The following is a 6077-nucleotide window of genomic DNA, read 5'->3' as shown; positions in this document are numbered from 1 at the left end:
TATAACAAGATGGCCATGCCTGGTGGTACTCAGAGAAAGAATAAGCAGGCTACCAAGATGAGACTTGATAGCCTATGACCATATAGTTGGGGAGGAGGTCCCCCTCTGTCACAGACAGAAGGGAGGAGAATAGGGAAGGAGGGAGGGAGGGAGGAATGGGAAGATACAAGGGATGGGATAACAATTGAGATGTAATCTGAATAAATTAATTAAATATAAAAAACAAAAAACAAAACAAAACAAAACAAAACAAAAGCCAAGATGGCCGTGTTACATCCGTATCTTCTACCATATTCTCTAGCTTTATTTCAAGCCCACTTCTTGTCTCTGGCACAAGCCACAGATCTTGCCACCTGCTCAGCCCTTGCTGTCCATGAATCATTACCAAGATGCGTATGTGGAGGGGGCAGGACCAGGTCTCACTCGCATGCTATTCTAATCCCTCTTCCCTAGCTGGTCACTCAAGCCTCACATCTGCCCAGCTCCTGTGTTTATTTCACACTGTCCTTCGCATACTTTCCCTAATGCTGAACTATGGGAAAGTTCACAAGGAAAAGTCAAGGAAATTGTATGCCTCTATCCTTACCCTTTGGAGCTGCTGTTAACATTTTCCTAACTATATATCAGCCCATCCTTCCACCTCTTTTCCAGTTCATCTTATTTGTGACACATGAATGAGTGGAAGTTGTCTGACTTCTTCCCCTTCATTAATTAAGGATGAATATTACTGACTAGAAATAAACACATGTTTACAGCTGTTTTTTTAAAACTTAACATAAAATGGCATTTAAAAAGCTTCATTATTTGATGAAATTCAGCCCAAATCTCTAACAAAGAACAATGCCCTAGAGAACTCTTTCTTGTCAACCCCAACCCTACTTGGACACAGTTATTATTCTGCTCCTGCACTGCTACAAGTTCTAGAGCTTTATAACAATTAACTAGTTTAAAGCAATCAAATAAATTTAGTTTTAAAGTGGAAGAAAAAATAAAAATAAAAAAAAGGAAAGGACATGATTGTTCCTAGGTAGGGTAGAAGAGAAGGCTTTTTGTTTTGTTTTGTTTTGTTTTGTTTTGTTTTGTGTTTTAAGATAAAAGGAAGAACATAGTCAGAGGCAGAGACATCTGGGTGAGTCCAGAGTGGACATGACCCTAAGCCATATGAGGACAGTGGGAGAGGACAGAAGAAGGAGAGAGATGAGAATCAAGTGAAGCAGCCAAGAGGACAAAAGGGAAAAAGACAAGTAACCCAAAGGGCTGGATTATACAGGGAAGAGCCTCTGTGGGAAGGGCAGCGCTTGGGTTGCAGAGTTTTGGGTTGAGGGCAGGGTAGGGATGGAGGAATACTGGGAGAAGCTGGTGGCCAGATCTGCTTTGATATGTTACCTAGGCACCTCAGCCACTAGCCCCAGGGTTTGAGAGTGAACAAAACTCACATCTCCTAAAGACGAATAAAAATGATTATCTTATGCCCGAAGAGGAATGTATCCATTAATATGTGAAAATAAATACTAACACAACCCAAACTAAGCATCCACCTACCCTCACAAAAGCATCACCAAGCCTGCTCTGTACTAGACCATGCTGGCGTCAGGGTTTACTGAAAGTCCTGGAACCTCCAAGACCTGTTGGGGTTCACAGGATCAAAGCCATGTCCACCATAATCCTAAAATACCTCTTGCCTGTTCCACCCTTATTAGTCCCTTGAGAAGCAGAGTGTTTTCCTGAGACTATCTGAAGTGACCTGAAGGTAAGCCGACAGAGGACAGACATCCCTTTCAGCCAGCTGCCTTCTATTGGGTAGGATATCAAGAACATTTTTGCAAAATTGTACATATACTGGTCTTTTCACTGTAATTTTTGGTTGGAAAAAAATTGGTGATTTCACTAAAATGCATTTATTTATACAAGAAGCTGAAAACATTGCTTATATGCTATTATTCTTAATTCATATCTAAGTCTAATAGGTAAATTATTCTTTCAATTGAAACCAAGCCACACGTTATACATACGTGGATTAAAATAAAGGGCTGGTTAGTAGTTAACAAAGCTAGATGAAAACTCAAAGGCAAATCAAGCCACAGTTCTAACTCATGTAACTCAGCAGGGAGGAGGCAGGATGAACACTTGGTAAGAGGAGGATTCAGATGCAGGTTGACTTAACTGCCCATGGACATGGTCCTGCTGTAGGGGAGAGGTCATTCATGCGCATCTTCTTCTCAAGACAGACGTTGCCTCTGTGTGTCTTACCTCCTGATTCTCAAGTCCTAAAATCGAAACTGTACTGTGTTTTTGTGCTGTCCCAGCTTTTGATTAAGCCCACTGGCAGGAAACGACATCACATTTCTCCATGTCAGAGCTGCACACTGCCAAACTGGGCTTGGATGCCAGACTTGCTCTTCAGCTTCCTTTTGTCACTGAAACAGTCTACGTTGTGTTGTTGTGTTTCTGACTTCACTCCTTTTAACCTTTTCCCCAAAAATACAAAGTCAAGAGATAACATTTAAAGGCACAGTCTATTTTGGCTGTCTGATGACAGATAGTTTCAGTCAACACAACCAAGAGATGCTCACCTGGGTAAATTTGATAAGGTGACAAATGACACAAGAGCTTAGAGTCATCTCTTTCACCAGATGCCAAGACCTCCAGATAGTCTTTACTGTAAGACAGAAGAGAAACAGCTTTTTCAAATACAAATGAAAACCTCTTTCCATTAATCTGGCAGGAGGGCTTTCTGCAGGCTTGTCCCATAGTCAAAAGAAAGCAAGCCAAACAGATCCAGTCGCCAGCTGTAGGGACTGCTTTAGCTGCCCATCACTTAAACCAGCACTCAAGAAACTACCTAAAGGAAGGAACATTGCCTTTGGATCCATATAGGGCAGCATTCAAGAGGTATGCACACAGTGGAACAAAATTGCTCACTTCATGGAGGTAAGGAGGGTGGAGAAGGAGAGAAGGAGAGAGCAGAGAGCAGAAGTCCCAACATTCTCTTCAAAGACACCCTCAAGTGGCTTCCCTTCCTTCCAGTAGGCCCCACCCCTGAAAGGAAACACGCCTATAATAGTACATGGATAGGCCTTAAAAGACCAAGTAAGATCCCCAACTGTGTTAATTTTCTCTTGTTGTGATAACATGTCATGAGCAAAAACAGTTTATACAAGGAAGAATTATTTTGGCTTAATGTTCTACAGAGAAGGCCCATAAAGACAAGGGCTTCCTCTTGGCAGCCCAAGCCATGACTTTGCGTGACAGAGGGGCCAGAAGAGGAAGCATGGGAGCCTGCTTAGGTAGCACGCTACCTCATAGCACTTCCTATCGCTTCCCTTCCCCTCTTCCTGCATCACCCCTAGGAAAATCATGTAGCAATGAGAACAGCAATTTGAGACACCAAAAGGCAGAATCACAAGCTGGAAAGTCATAAAAGGAGCTGTGCGGTGGTTGGGCCAAGAGAAACCTCAGGGAACAGAAGTTCTAGGACTTCTTTAAGCCAAGTACTTGGATGTGATGACACCATGGCGATATTCTCTATCCTGATACTCCTCCTTTAAGGCCCTGAAGGTGTCATGTGACCTGTGCCCAGGCTGGTACTCAAAGCATGCGTGAATAAAGGCAGCAGACAAAAAGAACAAATGAGGGGGCAGTGCCTTCAGGGTACACACTACTTAGGAACCACAAGAGATGTTTTTTCTCATTACAAAAAGCCCTGAAAGTTAGAGTAGAAGCTACCTGCATGTTCCATGTACTAATAGCAGCCTCTTTACCATCTCTTGTTTATTGGTTTGTTGCTTTGGTTTTTTGTTTGTTTGTTTATTTGTTTGTTTGTTTTTCCATCACCAAGCCCATAATTCCCAAGAGACAACCAGAGCATTCTTCAACCAGTGACACAGGTAAGTTTCCCACAGGGGCAGTAGTCCAAATGAGAGGACTTAAAATTAGAATTTCCTCCCGCATGTCTCATTGTTTGTTTGACTCACTGTAGGGACAGAAGGTTGCTCAAGCCAAGCCCAGCCATGTCAATGACTGGATCCTTCTTCATCTGCATCTCAATAAAAGTGTTGGGAAATCCAAGGAGGCAAGCTGTTTCATCAGCCTTATTATTGCAGTCAGTGGTGCCAAAAAGACAGAGGGACTTCAACAACACTTTTCCTTTCTAATTTTAGGGTCTAGACAAACACAATTCTACTTTGAACAGAGCTGCTCCGTTAACATAGATCCAGCTCTATTACGGCCTTTGAGCCCCAAGGCCCTACCTCTTCATCTTGCTTTGCAAAGTGATTCGCTCATACCAAGTGACTAAAGGGGAGAACAACCAGAGTTAGTTCCACCAACTCTACACTGACAGAATGTACACGTTCCTCCCCAATGCCTTTCCTATGAGACCTGAGCTGGTCCCACCAGAGTCTCCTGGTCAATTTTGTCCTGCTATGGTCTTTCCCCTCCCCTGTCCTAACAGTTTTGGTGGATAGGAGCAAGTGCTCAGACGACTTAACTTGGTTATTTGCCATATTTTAAAGGACTGATATCCTCCTTTGGCTCACACTGACATCATCTCCTGGTTATTTTTCTTTTAAATATTGGATCTTAGCTTCAGAGATGCTGATTTCATTGGTCAGGATGATGTTTTGGGCAGAGGACTTTTTAAACCTCTCCAGGTGGTTCCAATATGCAGCCAAACTTAAAATCCACAGCTGAAGGCAATGGTTCTCAAATTTAGCAGGCCTCTAAAGCACCTAGCAGACTTGATTACAGAGCCCCACCCCCAGAGAGCAGGTGCAGGAGAGAGCAGCTCCCCCCCCCCCATTCTAACTACTCCCCTGCAAAGCCAATCCTACTGGCCCAATTACAATTGCAAAGCACACAGGCTTACACAGTTTTCTCTAAAGTGTTTTTCATTACATAGATCTGGCTGCAAGATATGTCTGAGAAGCTGATCTCCAGTGGAACCAACATCCAGTGGAATCAGGAAGAGCCTTCCCACATCTTAGATTTCAGGGAAGTTTTTCGGTTCGGAATATGTTCTTATACAAGCCAGGTGGATGGACTAGACAGTGTTACGGAGCATGGGCAAAGGTAGCAGCTCTCACCACCCGACCCCTGCTGTGCTTTCTGTCTTGGCATCCTCCTCTAAAATGGCCTCCTGAATACAGCAGGTGGAAGAGTTCCTTTAAGTGTTCCTGGTCTCTGGTTTCACGTGGGAGAGCTAACTCTGCCTCCACCTGAGCTATGACTAAAACACTGTCTAGATTAAAATACCTCCCAATTCCAGCACCTGATTGAGCCTGGATGGATGTGCTTTCAGAGGCCTACAAAGAGGCATCACTGAGACCTATCAATTGTAGTAAGAGCAACTTGTCCCTGGACAGCAGCAGCCACTGCTATGTCCTCCTATACAGCAGAGGAGATGGAAGCAACTTAGGAGAATAGTGACTTATTATTTCTAACCCCTCACCCATCTCCTTGTTTGTTATGCTGAGGTTAACAAGATGCAATGCGTTCTCCAATGAGTATGAGAGACTAAATGTGACAGAATGTGCTGAGAGCCCTAGCATGTAAGTTTGCAACCTCCCTGGGCTACATAATGACTTCAAAATAGCCTGCACTGCATATACTCTTTCTCAAAAGGGAACAAGAGTTGGACATAAGGAGAGAAAAGGGAATCAGCAATGTTTTATATATGCACAAACGAAAGCCTAAAATCCTTCACCTCCACAAAGCCCTAGTTTGCTTCCTATTGCTGGGATACACCATAACCATAGGCAACTTGGGGAGGAAAGGGTTGATTTCTACTTACAGTTTGTAGTCTGTCATGGAAGAAAGTCAAAGTGGGAACCTAGGTGAAGAAGTGAAAGGGAGGCCATGAAGACCCACTGCTTACTAGGCATGCGTGCTTTGCTTTCTATATAATCAGGAGCCACCTGCCTGGAGTGTTACCACCCACAGTGGGCAGGGCCTTCTCATGTCAATCACCTTTCATGAAAGCCAAAGGCATTTGCCTACAGGCCAATCTGATGGAGGTATTTTCTCAGTTGAGGTTCCGTTTTGTTTCCCCAGATGATTTCAGTTAATGTCAGCTTGAC

At 43.6% G+C, this 6077-nt stretch overlaps 1 long non-coding RNA gene across 1 annotated transcript; it reads right to left on the bottom strand.

Annotated features, from left to right (window-relative positions):
* Positions 1 to 2413: 2413 nt before the first annotated feature.
* On the bottom strand, positions 2414 to 5826 carry LOC311594543. The gene is made up of 3 exons (XR_014778125.1): positions 5792 to 5826; positions 2574 to 2659; positions 2414 to 2468 (listed from the first exon to the last, which is right to left on the bottom strand). It is a non-coding gene; the product is annotated as an uncharacterized lncRNA (long non-coding RNA).
* Positions 5827 to 6077: the final 251 nt, after the last annotated feature.

The sequence above is a fragment of the Acomys minous genome (genome assembly GCF_964271855.1).
Source record: "Acomys minous genome assembly, chromosome: 3".
NCBI lineage: Eukaryota > Metazoa > Chordata > Mammalia > Rodentia > Muridae > Acomys > Acomys minous.
The sequence above is the reverse complement of the archived record's forward strand: the minus strand, read 5'-3'. Positions and strand labels throughout refer to the sequence as shown.